Raw genomic sequence first — 26,156 nt, 5'->3', positions numbered from 1 at the left:
ATATTCAGGGGGTGGTAAGTAAACTCTTTAACTACTTACCAGGTTACATTTCAGTAAAAGACATCCAATCACAGGCCTTTGAATTTTGTTATGTGCGCGATAACGGTGGGTGGAAGCTAAAGATTACAGTGTTTCAAACAACTGATGCACACAATTCTTAGAAGCATATTCAGGTTTCTATTCATAATATGATGATTTCAGAATGATTATTTTTTCTTTTGAAATGTGTCCAGCTGGAATCCCCATTTACTTTTTGTGTCGGGGTGACATACCTTACATTTTCTAAGCCCAAATGGTCCTTCCTGTCTGTCCTGAACATACAAGGTGTACAGCAGAGGAGACATGTGACTCTGCCTGGGAAATTTCTCCAGCTGACTCTTCAAGTGCTCTGGACACTGAGGACAATGAGGTCTGAGTGGAGAAACAGCCTCAGCAGAGCCTACAAATCCATTCTTTCATGGAGGTGGGTTTTGGGTATCAGACTTCTCTGCCAGCCCCCCTTTCTCTCCCTCCTTCTTCAATCCATTGCTCTGTTCCTTTTCCTGGAGATAGTCAGTATTTGGCAGCTTTCACTCTCAATATTGTGCCATTGCGCTGAATTCCCATCAACTCCTTCTCCAGCACAGCAGCGAGGAACTCAATTCTCCAAGCCCTTAACCAGTGGCCCAGTGAAAGGTTGGGGAATTGCAGATCCACATCTAAACCCTATCCCCTATTGAAGTAAGGGAGCACTCTTTTTTTTGTTAGCAGATTTCTCTCTCTCTCTCTCTCTCTCTCTCTCTCCTGGGATGCCTGATGGTCCTTAGCATTATGTTTTCTCTCCTACTCTTTTCTGGTTTGTTGTCAAGCTCCACCTCATCCTGTAATTGTCAGACTGAAAATTTTGTATAAAATTGCAATTACAGGGTTTAAAAATGTGCATATTATTTTCTTCGCTTGTTATTTCTTTATTGAGGAAACAGGAGAATTGCGACCTTGTTGTTTTTATAATTAAACAAACCAGACTCCAACCAACAAATAGGCAATTAATGTCAAAGGTCTCCCCTTTTTGGTATTGGGTTGGTATTTTCTTATTTAAAGTTAGACAATTTCCTCCTGTGGATTGCTAACATGATGTTGGCAGGGCCTTCTTCTGCCCCTCATCATATGAACAATAGGTGGTAGGCTGGATTTTGCGACCCAACGTGGAGGCTGGTCAGGTTTCCACATCATCAGATCCCAGCAATTGAAGAGCTGCAGACTCTTCAAAGCACGCTGCTATCTTCAAAAGAATTGTACCCATGTCATTAAATGCATTATGCGGAATCTAACGTCAGAGCCTTGATCTAATGTACAAGATCAGAATGAGAAACAGAAAACTGGGTACTTGTGTTATCTTTCTACCATGATAGAATGAGCTCAAGGGTAGCTACAGTTCACGCTTCTCTATTATCCGTTCAAACATACCTCCTCTATCAGTCAGTTATGTGCACAATGTACTTGCACTATAAATACTCACGGAACATTTCCCTTTTAATTGTTCTTTTACAGTTTGATGTATCAGTCACATTTTAATGTGACTAACTGATGAAGGATGTGTGAGGGATGTACAGGCTTCTACTGTGCTCTTGTATTTTGTGTAAATATAGTTTTATCTCAATGCAAACAGGGAACATTTTTGAGTATGGGCAGCATTTCACCCAGTATTGTCTGTGAAGGGGTCAACTGGGCCCATTGTTACTTTTTTTTTTAGAAAGTTACACACCTGGTGAATGCTTTAAAATAATATTTTAAAAATACAAGAATTTTAGAGATATTATATTAGACATATAACAAATTGTGTTTACGATTGCACTAAAAAATAAATTGTAAAAGCATATGGATGCAAAATAAGGTGAGAAAGTACTCCCCTTTTATCAGGGTGTAACTATGCCACTGACAAAATTAGTAGTATTTTTCAACATAAAAATTCATTTGTATCTTTGAAATCTGAAATTTCTTTTTCATTATAATTCAACACATTATCACTCCCAACTCGTCACATATGGATGCTTGTTCAAAACCCCTGGGCGTAGCTTTTTAGCTCCCTGGGTACCCCTTTAGTGTCATTTTTATATGTGTAGGGCTCCATGGTTAAGTTAATGACAAAAAGTATGCAACGTCTGGTCAAGATAGCAATAATAAATATGCAATGTCCGGTTAAACTTTCAAAATAAAACTAGCAGTTCACGTTTTGAAACAGAAGTTGTGAAATGCGAAATGTGGTAATTTGGTTAGGTTTAGGCAACAAAACTACTTGGTTAAGGTTAGGAAAAGGTAATGGTTTGGCTTAAAATAACAACATTACTTATGTGACTTAACCATAGGCTGTATAAAACAATGGACGTAGTGTCCAGATAACCAAAAATTGGCAAAGAGGAACTACGCCCGCCTAGTTCAACATGACCAAGTTAGCTCAGGCTTAGGAGCTAATGCTATATGCTACTCTGCGTTAGCAGAAGTAGCTTTTACCTGGAGCATGTCTGGTTCGAGGTTGGTAGCCTGTGGCCACATCGTTACCAGCTTATCCTGGAGGTAAGTTAACTTGAAACTATACAACAACACTTAAAGTAACTATTTCTCTGTTATTTAGGTTATACTACACAAGATTTAATATGTGGTAATTTGCCACACTAGACTAGAGACAAAGGCTGCACAATTAATCTAATCGCATATAATGTAATCACATTTGCAATCGCGATGTCGTCGTGTGCAATTACATAACTGCAAAAAGTGTGCGATTTAATAAATGAGAGTGTGCGTGGCGCTCTCTGTGTGTGCTGCAGTATGCTTATTATCTCCGCCCACACCAGGCTCTCGCATGTGTCCCTAAAAACAGATAAGCCTATGTGCAATGAGAAAAATGATTTATGAGCAGTGTACGAGTAACTTAAGACAACAACCTACCGTGAGACCGCAGCCTCCAGTACTGCAGCTACATAATAATGACCAGAGCACTGGCAACAACCTACCGTAGTACCAGAGGCTGCAGTTTCAGGACCGCAATCCTAGGACCGGAACTGCATTTCTAGGACCCTTGTTTACTTTGATACTGCCAGCTAGCTGGCTGGCTGGCTAGCAATCTAGCTACGTTACTCTTGACAGCCCCCCCGAAGCCAATTATCCTTAATACAGCCATCACCGAGTGTGTGCCTAAACTTAAGATATTGATTATATGCATGTTGACTTGTTAACCCTACAGCTGTGCACATCGAACTCACGGCCGACGTGTTAGCAGACAGGGTTAACCTCCTTCGTGTTGCTATGCATTACCACCACCACTCTAGATGGCGCTGTCGCAAAAGAACTACGGTCCTAGAACTGCGGTCTCAGGATTGCGGGGGTCCTGAAACTGCAGCCTCCAGTACTGCAGCTACATAATATTGACCAGAGTACCGGGACAAATGCCGGTACTCCAGTCACTCTGTGACAGAGACAGAGAGACATCGTCGACAGTTGAAGATAAGACAGAAGAAAACTGAGAGAAGATAAGGAAGGTTTGGGTTTGGCTCGCTAGCCATTTAACGTTAGCTGTATCGGTGCCTTTTGTTGTTCAACATGTTCAACTTTTCAGAAAGCGGACGTGCCTGTAAGTTTCACTTTTCCTTAACCGACAAATCACAGCCTGGATGGGGCGGGACATTAAAAAAAGTTTGACGTGCCACAGCAAACTTTCAAATGTTGAACAATATGATTATTGACAAGTTACGTAGCATTAACAAATTAGAGACCAATGTAGAGCCTTTTTCTTGCACAAGGATTAAATAAATAAAAAAAACCCACAGAAATGAAACCGCTGTAATTGGATTTAATATTCAACTAGTGGTAAAATATTAGGCTAACTATACTATGAAATTATAATGAATATAGCTCTTATTGTTATACTAACAGTATACTATTAACTGAACATTATACTCTTTATTTAATGTTATAATATTACACTAATACACTCATGTAGACTATTTCCTCCTCCAGGTTGTGGATAGAGATCTGCATTAGGCAGATGTAGATTTAGTCAGTGCCAGTTTGGCAATATTTGCTCCTTCTATCCACCTCCTCCGTAGAGCATCATGCTCCCCTTGTTCTGATTTACATTTGTTTTACTAGTTATTGTTATAAATATTGTTTATTTTTTAACGTTGTTCAAGTTGAGAAAAACATTTCAAAATGTCATTTTTTGTGCATTTTAGACTCATAGTACCATTTGTTCCATTTTAATCAAATCTGTAGGAGAATCAGCTTATAACTAAAAATGATTAAGCGAGACTGTTAATTCCATTCAGATGTCCTTTTAGTGAGTAAACAAAGGGCCGAAAAAAACATACATATAGCGTGTGCTAACTAAACGAGAGTTATAGCATAGCTTCCAGCAATCGCAGTATTGTCCACAATAATCGCAATATGACTTTTCCAAATCGTGCAGCCCTATTAGAGACTAACGTTAACGTTACCATGAATCGGCATTTATTGTTATGGCTACTGGATATTTGACAGCTGATAATACATTGTCTGTCTTCATAGGACAACACAAAAACATGTTGTTGACTATTGTTGTTGACTGTCATCTATATATCGAGGTCTTGCTCCCTTGTTCCATTTTCTCTCAAATATGTGACATAATAGTAGTGTCAACCAAACTGAGGCATCTTTTATAGTTAACGTTATATTTTGCATTAACTACCTGCAACATTTATTACTCATTTATTTTCCTTCCATAGTCACAGTGTGGATCAGATGTCCCACCTGGTGCCAGACAGCGGCAGAGTTGAAAAGTGAAAATGCTCCCAAAAATGTTTCATGGTTCATATGAAATGTTGAAAAGTAATTATGCAGTGCACTTCTATGTGTGCAGGAGTATTTTCACTTTCCACCTTATACTTTAAGATACATAAGGAGTCTTACACTTGAACTTACGCCTGAATAGTTTTTGAAGAGTGCCTTGTTTGCTGCTCTGATTTAAGTCTAGTTTGAACACAGAAGAATGTGCACACATCCAAACCAACCTGTGGGTAAGTGACGAAACAAATAACCTGCACAGAGTAACAATGAATCCAACTAGGTGGTATCATTAATTGTGATGCAAACTCTGAGGTCTCAGAGCTAATCGAATTTCCCTGTGGTAAATAAGTGCTTCTCAACAATGTAAGCCGCCTGTGCCAACATCACCTTCTACAGGGCTTCAAAACTATTCAGTGGGCAGATAATTCTTTGGTTTTCATAATAGAGTAACTTCTCAGTGAATGTCACTTTTATCTCTTGAGGAAATGTCTAAATGAAACAAATATATAACATCAGATTTTAATTTTTTAGTTTTTACTGACACATATGCAAAATGTTAACCTATAATACCATATTAAAATTTTCATTTACAGCTGTTAACTAAGTTTAGATCACACTATATTCAATTAACATAAGAAGCTGATGAATCAAGAATGTAAATTTAGTATGATCAATTTTATATAGCAAAAATTATTTCTAATATATTGAAAAGTTACAAAATGTAAAAGTTGTTTTGTATGACTTAAAGTAATGTATTGTAACAGTAAATATAACCTATGTAAAGGAACCCAGTGTCATAATTTGAAATCAGTAGAGTATAACAAAAACAAAAGGCTGAACAAAGTAAGCTACAGGATCTGGCAGGGCCACACTGGGACTTCTGTAGAGCTGGACTCTGGTCCTTCACATCTGCTATCAAAGTACGGGGCTGGAAAATGACGTGCGCAGGAGGCTAACTGTAGATTATTGACCGCCTTATCACTGTCTGTATTAACAGTAAAAACAAGCAATCCTCACTAACATCTGTGGAATTTCACTTCCTAAAAACTTGTTGGAAAGGGCATAAAGACTTTATGTTTACAATACACTTGCTAGGTAGCAGCCAACAGTTTTGTTATGTATTTTTCTTTTTTTGCTGAAGCTGGAATTATGCTTCTCAGGGATGCATGTAAGCTAACATACACGGTTGCTGTTCAGACACATTCAAATAAGTGTTTGTTTTACACTTATACGTAAAATGTAAGTGTCTTCTAGTAGGAACAAGTGCCACATTTAAAAAAAAACACAACGTAAAGATAACATGAAAGAAATCAGGAAACTGAAATCAATTTCACCTCTGTGACAGTGTAAACAAACCACAACATCTGACATTTTAAGAGGATATATTGCTCTATATGCTCTGCTAGAACATCTCTTGTGGCAGTACTGTGTTGAAATATATACCCACACTCTGAAAGAAAAAATTGAGAAAACTTCCCAAAAGGATGTTGGATCAACCAATCAGCTTGGTGAAACGTGCAGGTCCGCACAATGCATTGTTGATTTTTGGGAGGTATGTTTGTCTCCTTGCAGAGGAGTTGACGTGACCTACAGTTGCCCATAACACCCCTCTCTGTGTATGTATGCAAAGATGTTTACATGTACCTCTACAGAAGCGTAAGTCCAGTTTAACTCAGAATCGTAAAATACAGTAAATGTTGATACATATGTTGAACCCTGCTGAAAGCATTGATCCTGCCCTTGAGCAATTGGGTCTGTCTTGAACATTTCTTAGAGGCATAGCTTAGAGGCTCTTGTAGATTCCCTTATAATTTTCAGTCCTTCCTCTTGTGGCCATACTGTATCCGTACAGTCTGTACAGCGAGGCTTTTCCTGTAACTGCAGCACATTTCAGATTCTTTTTCTTGATGTCTTTTTTTCAGACCAGCATCAATTTTCAGATATAAGGCGAAATTATAAGCCTTGGGATGGAAAACAATTTTGTTCTCTCTCCCCCCTCCTGTTCTGTTGCACTCACTCTTTTCTTCAAACACAGACTCATGATCACACACACACAGCGTGCGGGGTGACTAATTTCTCTTGGGCTTTGGACTTCAGTGTAAGAGAGGGCAAGAAGGAGAAAATGAAACCGTGAGGAGAAGCAGTGGTGCATTGGCAGCTCGGAGGAAGCCACCCACATCGACGGAGCCTGATACCTCTTGTCTCATCTTTTTGGCCGCCTGTCTGTCTATTCTGTCTCTTCTGTCTCAGAAACCAGTGGAAGCCCAGAGCACCCAGCATGTGTGTTGCCTCTTTGGGACTGTGTCGATTTGATCATTGTTTACTCCCCAGTATCAGGTACTGGTGACACATCACAAGCAACCTACGTGCGTGGTGCTCCCATCTGTGAGGAGAAATTGAAATCTAAGTGTGCTGTTTTTGCATCCAATTTGAGGCATCTTTACTGGATTCTGTGGAGTGGAACGGCTGCCAGTCAGTAGTGCTTTGTTTACTCTCTGTGTCCTGCTGACAACTGGCTGGTACAAATATCAGCTGCTGTAGTGTCACACACTGTGCCCTTGTACAATTTAGTAAACATTGAACTGAAATAGGTTTTGTGGCACTTGTGTTTTATTAAGTTATACATTGTGTCATTAGGGAACTGATTTAAATTGTGGGTTCATCACCAGATAAAATTTTTTTTGAGAACCTTTAGTGAAACACTGTGCCCCTCAAGTACCTTGAAATCTGTTCAAATAAAGTGAAAGTAGTTCAAGAAAAGGAGCGACAAGTACAAAAGGCCAGAAGGGGCTACTTTTCCAGACCCTGATTGAGTGACTGCGATTACTGCATGAACACTGCATGTTGGCTCAACTTTATTTTTTATCTGTGTTTTCTGAATAGTGTATATTAAGAAAAGAAAAACGGTAGCATTCCTTTCCAGATGCACGGTGAGAAGTGATACGAATACCAAGAAAAAGTAGTTTTGCTATATGTCTGAAAGGAAAAATCAGCAACAAATGAAAAGCAATAATGAGCAATACTATTGAAATATCAATAAATATAAACATTTATAGACATTTATATACATTCATAAGTGAATTTCACATTTCAAAGAGGCCATGTCATGAAAAAATAATGTATTAATGTCATATAGATCAGTTATAAGCCATTAATAAGAACAACTTTTGGGGGCATTCCAGTCGGGTCCCTTTGTTGCATGTCATACAGTGTATCCTGTCTCTTCCCTCATTTCCTGTCTGCCTCAGACGAAAAGCCTAAAATTTAAATTTTTTTTGTTGTTGCCAGGTTGTAGCTGCTCTTTAGTTCATCAGGGAGACCTTGTCAATGGACCCACATACCTTCTGAAAATCAGCATCTGGACCAAAATCCATTTATTAATTACTAGCATTTATAATTACAGACTGATGGCTCATTAGAAAGTGAAAAACTCATTATCCTCATGACACTCAAGTCTGCAGTTACTAAAGTTAGTAAGTAATTAATAAAGGGTCATTCATTTATTACATTCTGATAAGCCGTTCAATCTGCAGTTATGTTAGTAAGTCAATAAATGCTACTGGCTATATAACTTTTTAAGGCATCAAGTCTACAGTTACAAACATTAGTAAGCTATTTATAGAGGTCTTCCTGCTGAACAGAAGAGTCAGCTAAAGAGATAAAACGAACATCATGTTGGATGATAAATACCAATCAGAGATTTTTCACATTTGGATTTGGATTTAGTAATAATTTATAACTGTTCTGTAAAGTATTAGTAAATGTTTATTAGCAATCAATAATGCCACTAGCTGTAATTTAGGATGCCTTATTAGAAGGAGATACTTGTCTTTGTTTTTTTTGAATGAAAGGTTACCAGATGTAAAATGTGACGATGCACAGCGGAAAGAAAGAAAACATGGCTCTCTTATTTGTTGGGACCTCACCCACTGAGGTGTTCAGGTATTGAGGTTGGACTTATTCTGATAGGATGTCTTTGTCTGGTGTTAATACTGTGAGGTCTCTCTTTGAGTCTTTACAAATCTCTCCACTGGCTATTAATGGAATATTGTCACCTCACTGCAGGTCAGCACTCAGAGAATTAGGCTGAAATTTTGTGCCAACACATGCGTGTATTTGAATTGTGTCAGAATATGGACATTTCTGTCTGTCAGAGTAGTCAAAACTAATGCTATGCAGGACTTAGCATGCACTTGTGTCACCACGCTAAGTGCTATGTGACTTAGCAAGTTTTACTCCTGACACAGAACACCTTTCTGCACCATGATTACAGACATAAATAATAGGAGTATTTTTGCTGCCATTCCCTTCCTCCCTCTTGTACATCTCTTAACACCTCTTCCCCTGGCCCTAATTCATTTAAACATTTAAAACAGGGACCTCAATTATTCATGTCCCCCAGCCGTCTGTGGCCCTGGCCTAACCTCCTGCTGTACCCCGGTGAAGAGTGTGTCAGGATGGACACATTCCCAGCCTGCTCATTAATGGATGCCTCCATTGACACTAGAGGTCTATTGCACTCACTCTCTGCCTGCTTTCACTGCCAATCCAGCATGTCGTCTCTTCCCTCTCTCACACAGACGATGTGATGTTTTTTTTGCACAAATGTCATGAAGTCGTGCAAATAAGGTAAAAGGGCGTCTTCACCCCACTGGCCTGTTAAGAGGACAGACTGTTCGACAAGGGGCCAGACCACAGGAGTTGAGACTGGTGTAAGTAGGCAACATACATTTCTCTTTTTTTCTCTCCGTCCTTTTAACTCTTAACTTCTGTCCTCATATCCTTTCTATGTAGCTGGGACCCGTATTCTCCATCATTCAGCTCTCTATGTGGGTGGTGGTTACCTCCTGTGCCAATGCTAAATTTAAAGAGCAGTCTGTAACAGAAGGGAAGGTTCTAGGGGGTCATTATACTGAACATTCACCACAGGGAACACAACTTGAAGGGTAAAACAAGATGAAAAGTGAAGTAATTAAGGACTGCAAAATCATACTTTCGGTATTTTCTACCCATTAAAAAGAGTAGATTATAGGATGAGGTTTTTTTTGCAAAACAGGAGTTTATTATCTACTTCATCATCTCATCCTCATCATTTTTTAAATTTTAGTTGGAGAAACTGCATGCTATAAGAAATACAATTACAAATGTTTGCTACTGCTCTACTTTCCAGGAAACAGCCACAGTCGGCAGCAGCAAAAAAATGGCTGCTACGTAATTCTTGCGGGCAATTGCGCCCCGTCAAAGTACGTCCACTAATGTGTTTTTTGCCACTGACAGACTCAGGTTGTCTGACAACATTTTAAAGAGTAAAATAGTTTTTGTTTAACCAGAAACAGCCGCTATATCGCCCCGTTCAAAGCCGCCAGACTCCCTTAATAAAAAACGTTGGAGTTGCTGGTCTACCAGCTGCCTCAATCGGTTAGTTTGTTTGTGTTTTGTGTGACTTTGGTGTTTTTATTAGGTTATGTTATTATATAGCTTAAGGTTTAAAGGAATAAAACAAAAAAAGGGTTCAACCAAAAGGATCTTATTCTTTTATGAAAGGTCTGTCTCTGTAGGGATCCTTTCCATAATGTTGTCAGACATGTATTATAACAATCTGAGCCTGTCAGTGGCAAAAACAGGCATATTAGGGGATGTATTTTGATGGGACACAATTGCCTACAAGGATTATATTGCAGCCCTGTATCGCAGCTTGCTCAATACTGGACCAATTTCAAAAAAATGTTGTCCCCAGAAGCCACTTATACTTTGAGGGGTGCAGTCGGACAGAGAGGCTGCGTAGACTTATTGTAATATTATGCACTGAGAACAAACAAGCAGAGATGTTGGATCCAGAGCAGACTGTGGAGGACCTTGTGGTCAAACTCGCCTGACTGTTGTAATGTTGTCTGTGTGCTATGTGGTGCGCAGAAACTGTGCAGCTCTCATTTTCCTTGAATGTGTGTGACCTTCATGCATGTTTTTTAATTATATCAATTTTTTTTATAATTTAGTATAATTTTAACAGTTACCTACAGTGTGTGCTTCAACTGCATTTTGGATGGATGGATTTTCTTCAAGGGATTTCTGTTTTGATTGCTAATGCTTGACCTTGATAACAAGCTGTAGAAAACGAGCCTGTAGAAAAAGAGGCTTGACTCTTGAGTGCTTTTTTTCCCCCCTGAAACACAAAGCCTGTAGCACAAGGGCCTGTCATGGATGCCTGAGTGCCAGCCTGACCACTGTATTAGAACTGTGCAAGAAATCAATTCAGGAAATATAGAGGCAATTATTTTGTCTCCCACATTCGCTGACAAAGTAGCAGCTAAGCGAGCCAAGAAAAAAATACAGAATTAAAGAGAAGAAAATAAATAAGTCACCACTGTGTTGTTTGGGGACTGTATATAGAACTTGTGGGTGATTTGAAACCCTGTGTAACTCTGCAAAGCAGCTGTAATTAATGAGGATTGTGAATGTTATTGATTTGCTGGAACCTGCACTCATATTGTACCACGCGGGTGGTTGGAACATAGATTCAGAAACGCGTCACATTTAAGGTCAGATTTTTGAAGTCAGAGTGTTTAGTATATTTTAGCTTCTGTCAAACTGTTGCCTTTAGAGTCAGTGCTTTGTAACACTTTTGGGTATATGAATCATGCACAATATGTCTATGCTCTCGCCCATCAAGTTCATTCAGGCCATCCTGTAGAAAGTAGATTCAGGTCTCTTTCTTATCCTCTTTTTGTAAAAGCCAGTGTTTTGTAGTGTACGTTTAAGCTCCTCATAGTTGCTGGTGGGCCCAGTTTTAAACCACTTATAACACTGAATTGTCCTGAAGTTGTAAACTTCACAAACTGCTACTAAAATGTACTGTAAGTTAAATCATACTCTAAGAATCGTTTGCACTGAGCAATTCCATAAGTTCTGATTTATGAGTTTGAGTCACTACCATAAAATCATCCTCATCAGTAACTTTTATTACTCAAAATGAATTCCTGATTGATTCCATCTTTCATTTCTGTCATTAGCTGTGTGAGTTCTGGCATTTAATCCCTAGTCGGATCTCAGAATGTCATTACTTTCACAGGTCTCTCATGCAGAGCTTTTCAGCCTCTTATTTTCCCGTCAAATGAGGTGTGCAAAGATCAGCTGTAAGCCATCAGCAACAGAGGCCAAATGGAAGGGTAATATACTCCACCTTATGCAAAGATGCACAGCTGCGATCTATGTATTAGCATTTGGGAACAACTCAAACCTCATAATTCTCTGGATAATTAAAAAGGGCACTTTTTCCCCTGTACGGCCTATTATCTCCAAATGAGGCCTATAAGAATTGAGGGAAAGACAGAGGAAGGAAGAGAGAGAGTTGATAGCTTGACAGTTAACAGTTTGTGGAGCCTCCATAGAATTAACGGCATGCTGGGGCGAAGCCAGGGAAGCCTCGGCTGCAGATAGAGCACGTACTTTCCAAAGAGCATGTTCTATGACACAACTGTAAGAATCTGACAGAACATCATCCTGACTGCTGTGAGGAGAAGAATAAATCTTCACTGAAAAGGGAAGAAAATTAAACGGTTCTGGCTCACTGCTAATGAACTGTGATATGTTATAGAAACTGTCTCTTTCATCTATTCTGGACAAAAAAGAAAGACAATACTAAAAGACTACAGTGATGGAAGCCTATACTATATGGCTCTTGCTCATCCTTCCTCCAAGGCATTTTGGTATATGTGGAAACATGGTCTACCATGTCTACCATTAATTACTAATGGTCAATACTTCCAGCCTCATGCTATATATCATTTACAACATGAAACTATTATCCATTTATTTTCAGGAACACGTTTCATGTGAACTTATAAGTAATTATAATGTCAATGCTCTCAAGGGGCCGCTAAACACTGCTCTTAAAGGACAACTATGGTTTATTACAACATGAGTTTTATCTATCTAGATAATATTCTGATTCGGATTGTCTTACTGCTGTAATGTTTTTTACCCACTGGTCCTATCTTTTCCAACTTCACCCCGTTCTGAGATGTTATTACTTTGGTGTGTGCAATTTTTTATATATATATAATTTTTTATTTAATGATAGAACCAATGGCCAGAGCTAGGAAAATAAGTTATAGTTAACCATAGTTATTTTTACTGAAAAGAAACTCTTTACACACATTGGGGTCACACAACTGTAAATGTACTTTGTGTGCTTTATGTTTTTTCCTAGTAATGCACACAAGAAGTATCCCGATAATCAAACTGGATTACCTTAATGTTTAACATCCTTCATTAAGCCTGACATTGTGTTGGCCATTACTTGTTGGCAACCTGTAGAGCTGCGTTAATCTCTTCTGTTGCTGTTTTTCATTATTGTAGCGATGAAGTCAGATAGCTATGAAGGAATATAACAGTAACATAAGCTTGCTTTTCTTAGGTAATTGTCTTCTGATTCTGTGTACCAAGGTAATTTATTTATCATTGTGTGGTTCAGGGTTATATTTATATACCCTTTCATCTTTCAGCATTTTTCATCTGCCAGGAATAAGATTTTTTACCCCAAGAATACTGTTGCATTGATTGTTTGAATCTTTATATGTGCATATTTCTGCGTGCAAATGTGTTTTCTGTGTGTTTGTTATTTGTATACATGAATATTTTTGTCTATATATGTGTGTGGGAAGCATAAGGCTCTGCTTACGATTGCCCTGGTAGTTGAACCCTCTGAAGGGGTGGAGCAGACACTGAGCTCAGACACACCTATTCATCACTCTGAAGCAGGGAGTTCATTAAAATAGCCCATGCAGCCTCCTCTGTGGCTCCTGAACCAGAGCCAACCTCCCATGCTAAACAAACAGGGTCAGAAAGTGATTTCACCACACGCTGATACCAGAGATGCTCACAAGTCCTTATTTGCAAGTCCAAGTCAAGTCTCAAGTCTCCTATGGTTATAATGTTCGTTCTATCATCTGCTGCATGCCACCTGGTCTGCTTAGAACAGCATAGTATTAGTATTAGCTAAAAATCGATATAGATTAACATTAGGTTAACAGCAAAATATTTCTGACTTTATTAAGTATGCAATAACTGTAACCTATTTTTCAATAACAGAGTACAACTGTATTGTATAATTATACTGGATCTCCAACTAATGACAACTCATAGGTTACGAAATAGGTTAAGAAAAGTATGTTTTTGAAATTGCTAGACTAGACTCCAATTTTCAACAAAACAGGTAGCAGGTAACAGAACAAGTTCCATACTGACATTTCTCACCAGTTAAGGTGCTTAATTAGCAACAAACAAATAAAAACAAATAAAAGACTAAAACAAATAAAAGAACAGAAAAAAAGGAAAAAAGTGGTAAAAAAGCTAATACATTACCCAAAAATTCTAAATCTGCATGCATTACTTACTCATTGTAATCTGGAATGAATAGCTAAGTGCACCAGATGCGTAAGGTTATGCACGACAATGAGTGAGGGAATGGCATTCAACTTGCCAGACATTTCCATAATGTTAATGTGACAAAAAAATAAAATAAAGATTGTTCACGAGTTCCACAACTTGAGTCGAGTATTTTGAGGATGAGACTCGAGTCATGTCTCAAATCACTGTGACTTCAGTCCAAGTTGCAAACTCAAGTCCCCATTACTGCGAGGAGCCGCAGTGAGCTGTTCTATGAAGAGTTGCAGGCTGCACACCTCCAGCTTCACAGGTAACCAACACCTTTCACTGTGCCCTGCTATTCGCAGTATCATGCTGTGTGCAGCATAAAATCAGATCACGGTTGTTCACAGAATGATGAGAAAAAGGCCAATTACTGCCTGACTTCTGTATTAAAGTGACAATAGCTTTTCTGTGACCAGTAATATTAAACCACATTTGCTGTAACTGTAATTACAGGTGTTGGCAAATCAGTGATTTTCACAACATATTTGGGCTTAAAGAAAAGTTGGTAACACTTTCTATGAAGGTTATCGCTATAATGACTTATGCATATATTTATAACACGATATAATGTGTCCATAAGACATTAATATAGCCATGCGTTTGTGTAGTGGTTGTTTAGTCTCCCCAATATACAGGTCTGTGCATTCCTCACTGCATTGGACCTCAACACAGAAGGGCCAACTCCTCAGGTCAAGACTCTGCAGTCTACTTACATCTGAAGGACAGAGGACACTCGTTTGAGGACCACCAGGTGCACATTTTAGACAGAGAAGATGGATGGTTTGAAAGAGGTGTCAAGGAAGCCATCTACACCAGGGTTGAGAAGCCGTCATTGAACAGGGGAGGGGGTCTACGCCACCACTTATCCCCCACTTACAATACTTTCCTTTCATCATTTCCCAGGAAACTCAACAAACGTAACCTATTGCCCTCAGGTGAAGATACCAACGATGGTCGTTCAGTCTTGGCCACAGGTAGTCTTAATGACTGTAACGACTGTCGTCACAGCAACAAGGAACACTAACGAACCAGCGGTATCGATGACCCGGACCAACGACCCCACTGAGGTTAAATAGCTGAGTTTCCCTGCCAGTCAGTCAGAACTGAAGAAGTCCTTTGGATGAGGGACGAAACGTCTTCCAGTATCTTCAACCAAGTCCAGTTGCCCTTGATTTTAACCTTCGTTGGATAACTATGACCTGGATGACTGAGAATCTTCATAGACAACTTTTATTTATGTTTCTTCACTTTATGAACAATCTGTATGAATTTTGAACATTTTGCAGTTTAGCACAAAAACACAACATAATTACATCAAGGACACTCATTCTCAGGGTGGTTTGAGATCGCTCAAGAGAAGACCTGTTGCCGACCAACATCATGTAAGAAGAGGCTCAGATGTTGTCACAGATGAATGGCGAGCCTATGGACAGGCCCTAACAGATGCAGTGGACGATTAAAGACAACCACTTCACAAAACGTAGCCTGTTAAAAGACATTTTAAAGTAATTGAATGGGAATACTGTTTGGGCAGTAGGAATGAGAATTTCTTGGCACCTCACGATTCGGTTTGATTACAATTCAGAGGGCAGCAATCCATCTTGATGCATTTTTTTTCTGTGTAAATTCTGGATAATTACTAAGCATTTTGTTTACACAAAAGAAATGTCTCCTCCATTGCTTTAAAGGACTAGTTTACATCCCTGATTTACTTTAGTAGCCTCAGCACCTCCATGGTCACCAGCATCCTTCCTTTAATAACCAGTTGTCAGACTCCTCTGGACACTGAAATATACAGTAATTTAACTTAACTATCAGGATGTACAGTATGTGTACAGGACACCAGTTTAGATTCAACCTGCTGTTCTAATTCCTCAACAAGTTAGGTAGTAATGACACGCAACTAATTAACATTACTCTGTTACTAATTTAGCTAACGTTACACTGCAGCCAAAACCGTGCTTTACAGACCGGGGATCTGTTAGCTAGCGCTAACCGCCTTCACTTTTCCAGCAGTTGCGGAAACAACAGACTTAACGGACACACTGTGACCTACACTGCACATGTCTGCCTGACGGACAACTTACTAAGTAACTTTATATATATATATAAATATATATAATATTTTCCTCCGCTAACATTCACCGTTACGTTCTCCCCGTTCTGCTGCTCGCTCTCTCTCTTTTGCTGGCACACATACTCGCTTTGCACACAGGAACCAAAACAGCAATGAGTGTTGTTGCACGGTGTGCCGGTGAAAATCAATGTCGCAGTCATATTGATGACCGTGTGAAATTTTATTCAGCAGCGGCGAAATGCGTCGATTAGATTTTCTATAGGGTTATGGTCAGGCGAGTTTGCTGGCCAATTAAGAACAGGGATACCATGGTCCTTAAACCAGGTACTGGTAGCTTTGGCACTGTGTGCAGGTGTCAAGTCCTGTTGGAAAATGAAATCTGCATCTCCATAAAGTTGGTCAGCAGCAGGAAGCATGAAGTGCTCTAAAACTTCCTGGTAGACGGCTGCATTGACCTTGGACCTCAGAAAACACAGTGGACCAACAGTGTTTCACAATCCTCTCCAGGGTGTGGTTATCCCTATTGCTTGTACACTTTTTTCTACCACATCTTTTCCTTCCCTTCGCCTCTCTATTAATGTGCTTGGACACAGAGCTCTGTGAACAGCCAGCCTCTTTAGCAATGACCTTTTGTGTCTTGCCCTCCTTGTGCAAGGTGTTAATGGTCGTCTTTTGGACAGCTGTCAAGTCAGCAGTCTTCCCCATGATTGTGTAGCCTACAGAACTACACTGCGAGACCATTTAAAGGCCTTTGCAGGTGTTTTGATTTAATTAGCTGATTAGAGTGTGGCACCAGGTGTCTTCAATATTGAACCTTTTCACAATATTCTAATTTTCTGAGATACTGATTTTGGGGTTTTCATTAGTTGTCAGTTATAATCATCAAAATTAAAAGGAATTAAAACTTGAAATATATCAGTCTGTGTGGAATGAACGTATACATTATACAAGTTTCACTTTTTGAATGGAATTACTGAAATAAATCAACTTTTTGATGATATTCTAATTATATGACCAGCACCTGTATTGGTCGGCAACAGGTCTTCTCTTGAGCGATCTCACACCACCCTGAGAATGGGTGTCCTTGATGTAATTATGTTGTGTTTTTGTGCTAAACTGCAAAATGTTCAAAATTCATACAGATTGTTAAAGTGAAGAAACATAAATAAAAATTGTTTTCCTGCGCAAAATGTGTGTCACTTTACTTAAAGCAAACAATTCCGTGTTATAAGGTCTTATAATGTTCATATGGTATTATGTCCACCTGTAATATATTATACAGGGATAGATATTTTAACACTTTACTTAAAGCAAACAAAGACATGCTATATAACTTTAAACATTACTATAAGCTATTAATCCATTTTATATCACTAATTGTAAATGGTGACTAAAGTGTATTCATAACGAGGCGGAGTCGGTGGTTATAATGTACTGTGGAACATGGTCGGAGATTCTTGCCGCACATTTATATAAACTGGTATTAATATTAGTTATAAAACATTAAATCAAAAGGTCATAATACGTTATGAACTTTGCTATAGCGCCTAATGCATGTTTGTAAGTGATTATAACAACTGTTATAATGTCTTATGGACGCATTATATCGTGTTATAAATATATGCATAAGTCATTATAGCGATGACCTTCATAGAAAGTGTTACCGAAAAGTTTCTGCAATTATACGGACTAGACTTTCCAACGATATTGAATATCAGTTTTAAACATCAGGTTTTGGCATCAGACAACTAGATTATCTACTTTGCTCCAATGTTCAACAATACAGGTAGCAAGAAAAAGAAATAAATAGTTCTGTACTGACTTTTCTCACCTATTAAGGTACTTAATTAACAAATATCAAAAACCATAAAAAAGGTGGTACAGAAGTGTTTTACTAGTACTTCACCCCTACATTGTAATTGTAGTCTGGAATGAATCAAGTTGTTTAAACATGAAAAATTTTAATCAGAACAGAGCTTCCAAAAGTTGTAGCCGTTGATCAAAACCCATATTATTAAAGCAAATCAACAAAATTCCCATAATAACTCTTAAAACCTCTCTCAATCAGTACAAAAATACAGACAGATAAACCTCCACTTCAATATGCAAGCATCTGGCATCAGAACATCACTGATGCAATATTTGCCGCAGAAGGAGCAGAAACCTGACATTTTAACCCCCATATCTGTATAGCAACTGTATGGATGCTAGGCTGTCTCTATTTCTCTACTTAAGTCCCTTTTAATAGCATGTGTGTTTCTCTGTATGTTTGTTTTGGCACTGAATGTAGGTACATTGAGAGCATAGACTACCAGAATCACTTTCCTTCTATGTGGAATTTTTTCATTTTAAAAAAATCAAAATGGTCAGACATGTGTGTGTATGTATGTATATATATATGCAATCTAACTTCTTTTTGCAACCAGTGGAGTCTCCCCCTGCTGGCCATTCAGTCTAAAAATGCACTGTCAGTTTAAACCTAGACACCTTTTCAACTGCAAATCACCAAAATCATTATTACTGGTTCAGACTATGACTTTACAATCAATGGTTATTTACTAAACTGTCTTACCAGTTTGCCAATTTTCCTCTTCTGTTGCTGTGACCTGCATTTTGTCCGAGCGTGTACCATTAAGGCTGAGTCCTTACCGCAGCGGCCTGTTCTTTTCCAATCAGTTGCTTCATGTCCACCCCTCTCTCTCTCTCTCTCTCTCTCACACACACTATTTTTTCCTCTTTCTGCAGCTCTCACTGTCCACAAATGTTAAAAAATAATCTTTAAAAAAAGGTTGCGCCTGAGTAAATAAATCTAAACACCAAATACAGAAGGATTCCAGCACTTTATCATCCATTAAGGAAATTCTAGTCTGGTAAAAGATGAATGAGCGTACTACGCTGAATAAAATTTCGTTTTAACTTACTGACTCCTTTCTCCACTCTTGTTTTTTAAGATAAATGTCATGGTCCGCATTGGCATGTATTCATATTTCTAGCTCCACTGAATTAAATTGGAGGCTCCCCTCTTTATTTAGCCATTGCCACGGTGAATCGGAGCTCCACTGATGATGGCATTGTTTTTCATTCCCCACGCACGTGTTTAGCTCAGTGAACATACTCGATAGAGTTGACTGGACAAACTCAGATCAAATGTTCTGGAACCGAAAACTCGACATCTCAGGGTTCGTCAACTTCAACCTGCTTTTTGAAACAGGCCCCTGTTTTGCATCATTTCCTGTTAGTACAGAGCGGCACAGCACATTCATTTCTTGTCCATATCAGTGCAGCACAGTTCACACAGTGAACCAACCAAACACAGACAGGTGGTCAGATTATCTTGGATATGGACCCCTGAAGTTTTCCTTGGTCGGATTCTATAACATATGACAGCTGCACATGCATCATTTGACTCCATGTGGGTTACTGTAAACTAGAAAGTTGGATATATTTAAAAAAAATTTTCCCGAATGGTTATCAGGATTCAGTGTGAGCTCTTCCTTTGTGTGTGTGCATACTGTATGTACATTTAAATATATATGGGAGTATTTGATGTATTCTGAGGGTGCTGTATTCTGGTGTTCTTCTGTGTTTTATGCTTGGCGGATGGTGGTGCACTGGAGCAGATGTGGCATTTAAATGGCCTTTTTTGTGGGGGGAAGCAGGTGGCTGAGTGTGATAGATCATAGATGTCATCTCTGGCTCTGCTTTGTTCTGTATTAGCACTACCAGAATGAGTTTCTGTCTTTGGTGCTTCAGTGGCGCACGTGTGCTTGTACAAGGACATTGAGACATGCACATGCACACGCACACGAGCGCGCGCGCGCGCGCACACACACACACACACACACACACACACACACACACACACAGACAGGCACAGACACACATGCATGGCATCCTCATACAAACGTCAGATTAATTCATGTGTACATTCAGACCCACACATTTCCTAACACACACACATACCTGCAGGGAGGAGCAAACCAGCTATGATAAAGGAGGATTTTCAGCCCTGAAATCCCACAGCGGCACAGTCCACAGACCTTTCCTCCTCGCTAATGACCTGCAAAAGTCCCCCGGCACATAGAGCCAAAGTATAATGTAATGTGGAAAATGTTTTATTTAGATGTATGGCATGCTAACACTTGCACTGACACACGTGATGTTCAGCTCCTGGCCTGTTGTCGCTTCTTCCAGTATGCACTGAGCACCACAATGACTTTGCTTAACTGTAAAAAAAAAAAATTAATCTGAGTGATTATAATTATGGTTGTATCTGATTTTATATTGATGTGTGCGCTCTCCTCGGGGCCTGTTCCATTTGTCTTCTCATGCTGCTGCTCTTTATTCCCAGGGAGGAGAGCGGGCGTTTCGAACGACCCCACAGCAAACAGGACTAAAAATAATGACTCTGTGGCTCTGTTTGAGCTTTGCTGCTCTTTGCCTTCCCCTCAGGAATAGCTCTCTAAATACACACAGTGCTGAAGCCGCGGCACAGCTCTCGGCTGTCTGCGTACCTCCTCAGTCATTTTCTTAAAATATCCAAAAGCTTTATTGATCTGGTCCCTGTCAGCCTTAGATGCATTAGATCTCTCCACTGCCATTTTCAATATAACGTGTGTTTGTTTGTGTGTAAGTGTGAGTGTCTTGTTTGCTCAGTCTTTGCAAACACTGAAGAAAAATCAAGTTGAGTCGGGTGCAAGCATCTGAGAAAGTGTGCTAAATTCTTGTTATTATTAGCCCGTAATGACATAATCTCTCCAAGGAATCGTGAACAGGGTTTGTGAACAATCTTTCCAAAGCGTCTGATTTCTTGTGCTGCCGCGTGTTCTGACAGTGCTCCCAACTGCTCAATTAATTTTAATCAAATGTTTACAATCCGCTAACAGCTTGGAATTTTGTGTGTAATAATAATGCAAAATCAAACTTTGTTTGAAATGATTGCCCCCAAAAAACACAAATTAGTTTGCTGTGAGAGTTGATATATTCATGCTGTCCAATCACAGGTGGCGAGAGAAGCAGCAGGAAATGTGGATAATTGAGCTCCTACTGTTCGTTGTATCTGACGCTAAAGGTCTTTGTGCCATATGTACATTTCTTTTTTTCTCTTTCACTCATTTCCCTGCTTCACTCATTTTCTCTCCTGTGCTCCCTATCTTTATCTCTCTCCTTATGCAAGCACAAGGAGAGAGATATAGCTTAGCTATTGTTCTTCGTCGCTCCTCCCCGAATATTCCTGCCGCTGTTTAATTCTTCATTTTCTGCCTCAGCTCTCATGCTTCTTCACCCCCTCTTTGCTCTGTCAGCCTCCCTCTCTCTCCCTGCATTCTCTTGAGTATCGCTCCTCTAGCTTCTCCCACCTGTCTTCACTGAGAGTCACCGCACATGGCCCTCTGGTCTGAGCTTGAGTGTGTTTACTGTTCACTGGTGCTCCTCTTAGAGGTGACTGATACACTTCGACCAGAGATCTAGCAGCCTCGAGGCCAGCTAATTGCTCTATCCAATTTTTTGTCTGTGAAAGAACGATTACCCGTCTCTCCAAGCTAACATTAATCATGGTGATATAAATTTAGTTACAGTAAGCCAAAGTATTGAAGTAAACATCCCAAATTATTGCTGCTCTGAATGTCAACTTGGATATTTAGGTTTGCAGTCACTGGCTGTTGCTGACAGAATGTTTTTCAGAATTTGATTAATCTCATTGATACTACCAATGAAACATGTCCACTTGATAAAATAATCAGTTAAAGGAATAGTTCAATATTTTGGGGAAGATGCTTGCAACTTTCTTGCCGAAAGTTAGATGAGAACAGAACAGGAAAAGGTTAGCTTAGCATAAAGACGGGAAACAAGGATACGGCTAACCTGGTTCTGTTCAAGGGTGCAAAAATGTGGTTTGTCTTTTGTTTTCCGATGTGCCGTGTTCAGCATCAGAAATGCGCCGGAAAGCAGTTAGTTAACACTAGAAAGCAGCATGGAGGCCAGTGACAATGTTTCAGTGTTGCTGTGTGTTTACGGTGTTTGTGTGCTCTGAGAGACGTCACAGTGTGGATATATAGTCACAGCTGATGGACTGTTAGCCTAGCATGCTAATACATAAACATATGAGCTGGTTATAGACATATATCTATCTATCTATCTGCAGATAGAAATAGATGAAACACTTAAGTGTCCATGAGGATGCCATGTTTACATCACAGCCGATTTGAGCTGGAGCCGATAAATAACAGGTCTTTTCATTATAAACTTACTGCTGTGCTTTTGTAATCTGACTATCCTACTGTTAGGAGCTATACACATTAAATTAAGGTGTGCGTTTGGTTTATTTCTCCTAAACTAGGAAATGTCCCCCATTCAAAGAAAAGATACACTACATTAAAAAAGGTTGCTCTTAAATTACAGTCAGTGGAAGAGAAAGTGGCACATCTTCAAGTCTTTGACTAAGTCTTTTAACCCCGGTGGACAAGCATGAAAGCCTATTGATATTCCAAAATCAGAAAGTTAATTAGAAAGAGCCTTCAAATAACAAATGTTCATCCTTTGATCAGGTAGTTGGAGAATCTTTATTAGGAAGAACCCCTTGAGCGCTACCATCTCGTTTTCAAAAGGGGTCCTTGTACAATTGTACAAGACAAGCACAATCAGACGAAACATTTAACAAAAAAGTAAACCATAACAAATGTGACGACAAACACAATACATTTCAAATAATCATACTCCAAGCAGAAAATGAAATTTCATAGTTCATTTAAGTATTAATGTCAATGATAGACATTGAATGACAATGACAATGAATGACATTAAGTAATAAAACATAATTATAGAGGTGTTATTATGGATATGTACAACTGAATCTATAATAAAAACACAGGACAGTTTTGAACTAGCGGAAAGATGTGGATTGAATATTTAGAGATTTACATGTGGATTACTCCAGTCAGAGGGAGCTTTAAACATAAAAGCTTTTTTGGCTAATGACTTAGCCAAAAAAGCTTGCGGGAAATGAAAAAGAGTTGTATTGAGTGTATCAATTGATAATTTGAGGAGAAAGGTGCCATAAAGCGTTTAAATAGTGAGGGTAATTGAAATGTATGCATTTAAAAATAAACTGCAGCCAATTTTACTGTCTTCTTATGATGGGGGAAGTTAAATTAAGGGTTTCATACATTGATGAGATGTGAAAGGAAAGCCAACAACTAATCTGCATAATCTATTATAAAACTATATTGAGAGGAATAACATTAGTTTTGGATGTAGCCTGATCCGATATTGGTAAGATGAGGTGTAACGCAAGCTTCTGTCTAACAGTAAATGAAAAGCAGGTTCTGGAACACCTGTACCAAAGTTCATTTCCTTCAAAATATGATCAATATGGCATTTAGATGAGAGTTTGGAGTCAGAGATTTAGTTTATTGAGCAGTAATTTATTAACTGTGTGCCAGTGTTGTAGGGTTTTTTAAATTAAAGGTTTGAAGTCCAAATTTTGCCATGGTTTTATCCACAGTGTGAGCTTCAGTGTGATTTTGTTAACGCAAGAATGCCCAGTTGAGACTTTTGTGGCTGTGTAGAACATTTTTCCCAACTTGTTTTGGAGAGAACAAACAGCTGAGGAACAGGAGCACAGAGATCACCCCTTCACTGCTGAACTAAACTTGTTCTTTTCAGCTGAGGGTTGTATGTGTAGGTGGAGAGAGCAAAAGCAACTATGATCACATAATAAGGGTAAGAGCGCAAGTGTATATCTATTCCAGGAAAAGAAAAGTGACAGTCGCACTCTTTAGTCAAATCACTGCATGTCTTGTAGTTGCACTGCATTATGGGCCATAACAGGCCACTGGCCACTGTTGGTGGAGAAACTGCCTCTTTTACAGTAACTTGTATGTGAAATGTGGTGAATCTAGAGATCAGCTTTTACTCAGTCATTGCAAGTGCTACGCCTACAGTAAATCTGATATTTACTGTTATTGTTACATAATTTAAACTTTTCGCTATCAAACATGTTGTTTTTTGCCAGAAAGCAAGAAAAATAAACCAGCAAACAATAAACCCAGAGCTGATACACGGATGGTACATTGCCAATAGCGTATATAAAATCACTGCTAGGTGTTGCTAGGATTTCCAGCTGGAGTTGATAGGAAAAACAGGAATGTGGTATCTTTCTAGGGTTTCCCATTAATTTTCATTACCAAGTCGCCATCTGGTCCACACCCAGTTGGGAAATAATTAATAAATAACATTGAGTTCCATAATCATAATCATGCCTTCTGCGTTGTTTTGCTTTAGAATTGTACTTCCACTAGAAATGTCTTTAAATGATTGGTAGATGAACCAATAATACAAAAGGCGGCATATTAAAAAAGATCATTAGCGGCCTGGGACGGTTGTTGAGCCCAAGCTTGATTGGTTCACTGCATCTGGGCAAATAGTGTTTAACAATTAGCATTATTAACCTGCTGTGAGTACCAGATGTTACAGATTCGTCAGTAATTCCATTAGAAGTGAAATTGAAGAAAATGGTAGTGTACATTTCCTGTTGTTAACGAAGACAAAAGTAGTTTTAAGACATACTAGTGGCGTGGTTCTAGGGAAGGCAATGTCTACCACTTTTGGCCAGACTGAAAAATCTCAACAACTACTGGATGCATTGCCATGCAATTTGTGCAGAAATTCAGGGTCCCCACAGGATGAAAATTATGACTGTGAACATGATAAACATTACAGGCAGCAATCATGTCACACCATTGATTGTGTAATTGCAATATTAGCCTTGTTGACAGCTGTACTCAATATGCCTTAACTAGTGGGAGGTAAATATTGCACACCATTAGGGGCTGACTGAATATGTTCATTTCATTTCTGTCCAGAAGCAATGCAGGTAGCCGGATGTGTGGGCCATGACTATTACTATGTATTGTATGTGCTAAGTATTACTTTGACAGATTTGGAAAATGGTGTGTCTTCCACTGTGGCACTAGCAGATATAGAAATGCAGAGCAGTTGTACTGTGGTGGTGTGACTTGTTATGCGTCCTGTGAGTTTGATCCTTTTCGCGGCATAATTAATTTATCTCACGTCACTTGTTTCGTTCTCCAGGTGATTCACCGCTGCAGATCAAACTTTCGCTCTGTGTTCTGTCAAGCAAGACCAACTCCCTTCAACAGATTCTTCACACAGAAGATAGTCTGACAATAAGAGCAGATATTCATGCCCCGGCGTAGCATTTTGTCAAGAGATAAAAGCTTTCCTCCCCTCTATCTCCCTTTTCATCAATACAGAAGAACACAGTGTGAAGGCAAACCTCATTTTCTTCTGCACTCCGAATATCTCCGCAGTGCAATGTGGAGGGTGTCATCTGTAATGAATAGCCCTGAGGTAATTAGAAACACGCTGCTCTTCCAGGAGAAAAACAAGATTGTGAAAAAGTGATGATGAAAAAATAGAGGGGAGAAAAAACAGAACAGGATGAAGTAGGGATGGAGCCTCCTGGTTGAGAAACAGATGCTGGGGTTGGTTGATGCACTCTGGTGTTTGGCAGAGGATGCAAGGGGCTTTTGCCAATTCATTAACCAGTCAAGTAAAGAGGCTTCACACTGGCTCTAGGAGCACTCAGAACACCGCCTACTTGTCTTGTCACTCATGAGCATGTTTGGGTGATGACGGGGTGTTTGTGTGTGTGTGTGTGTGTGTGTGTGATTGCACAGACATCTGTGTTTAAATCCGTGAGACTGAAAGAGACCGGGATATGAGAGGAGATGGTTCAGTTTAATTCAGCGTGTTCATCAACCCTGTCCCCTACAAAATACAGTCATATATTACTAACTTGCTTTTCTCAATACATTAAAAATTAATTGTA

The 26,156-nt window shown here is 39.2% G+C and overlaps 1 protein-coding gene across 3 annotated transcripts in view; it reads left to right on the top strand.

Moving 5' to 3' along the window:
* tafa3a (TAFA chemokine like family member 3a) overlaps positions 1-26,156 on the top strand; it is a 109,765-nt gene that overhangs the window by 4,195 nt on the left and 79,414 nt on the right. Inside the window, exon 2 of one of the 3 annotated variants that reach the window (XM_038697799.1) lies at positions 9,378-9,509. The exons of the other annotated variants lie outside the window; for them this stretch is intronic. The gene's annotated coding sequence lies outside the window, so the exon portion shown is untranslated. The remainder of the gene's footprint in view (positions 1-9,377; positions 9,510-26,156) is intronic. 3 annotated transcript variants of the gene reach the window in all.

The sequence above is a fragment of the Micropterus salmoides genome, unplaced genomic scaffold (genome assembly GCF_014851395.1).
Source record: "Micropterus salmoides isolate LMB-PRFRI ecotype aquatic unplaced genomic scaffold, ASM1485139v1 Ms_hic_scaffold_4, whole genome shotgun sequence".
NCBI lineage: Eukaryota > Metazoa > Chordata > Actinopteri > Centrarchiformes > Centrarchidae > Micropterus > Micropterus salmoides.
This window is presented reverse-complemented; position numbering and strand designations above follow the sequence as displayed.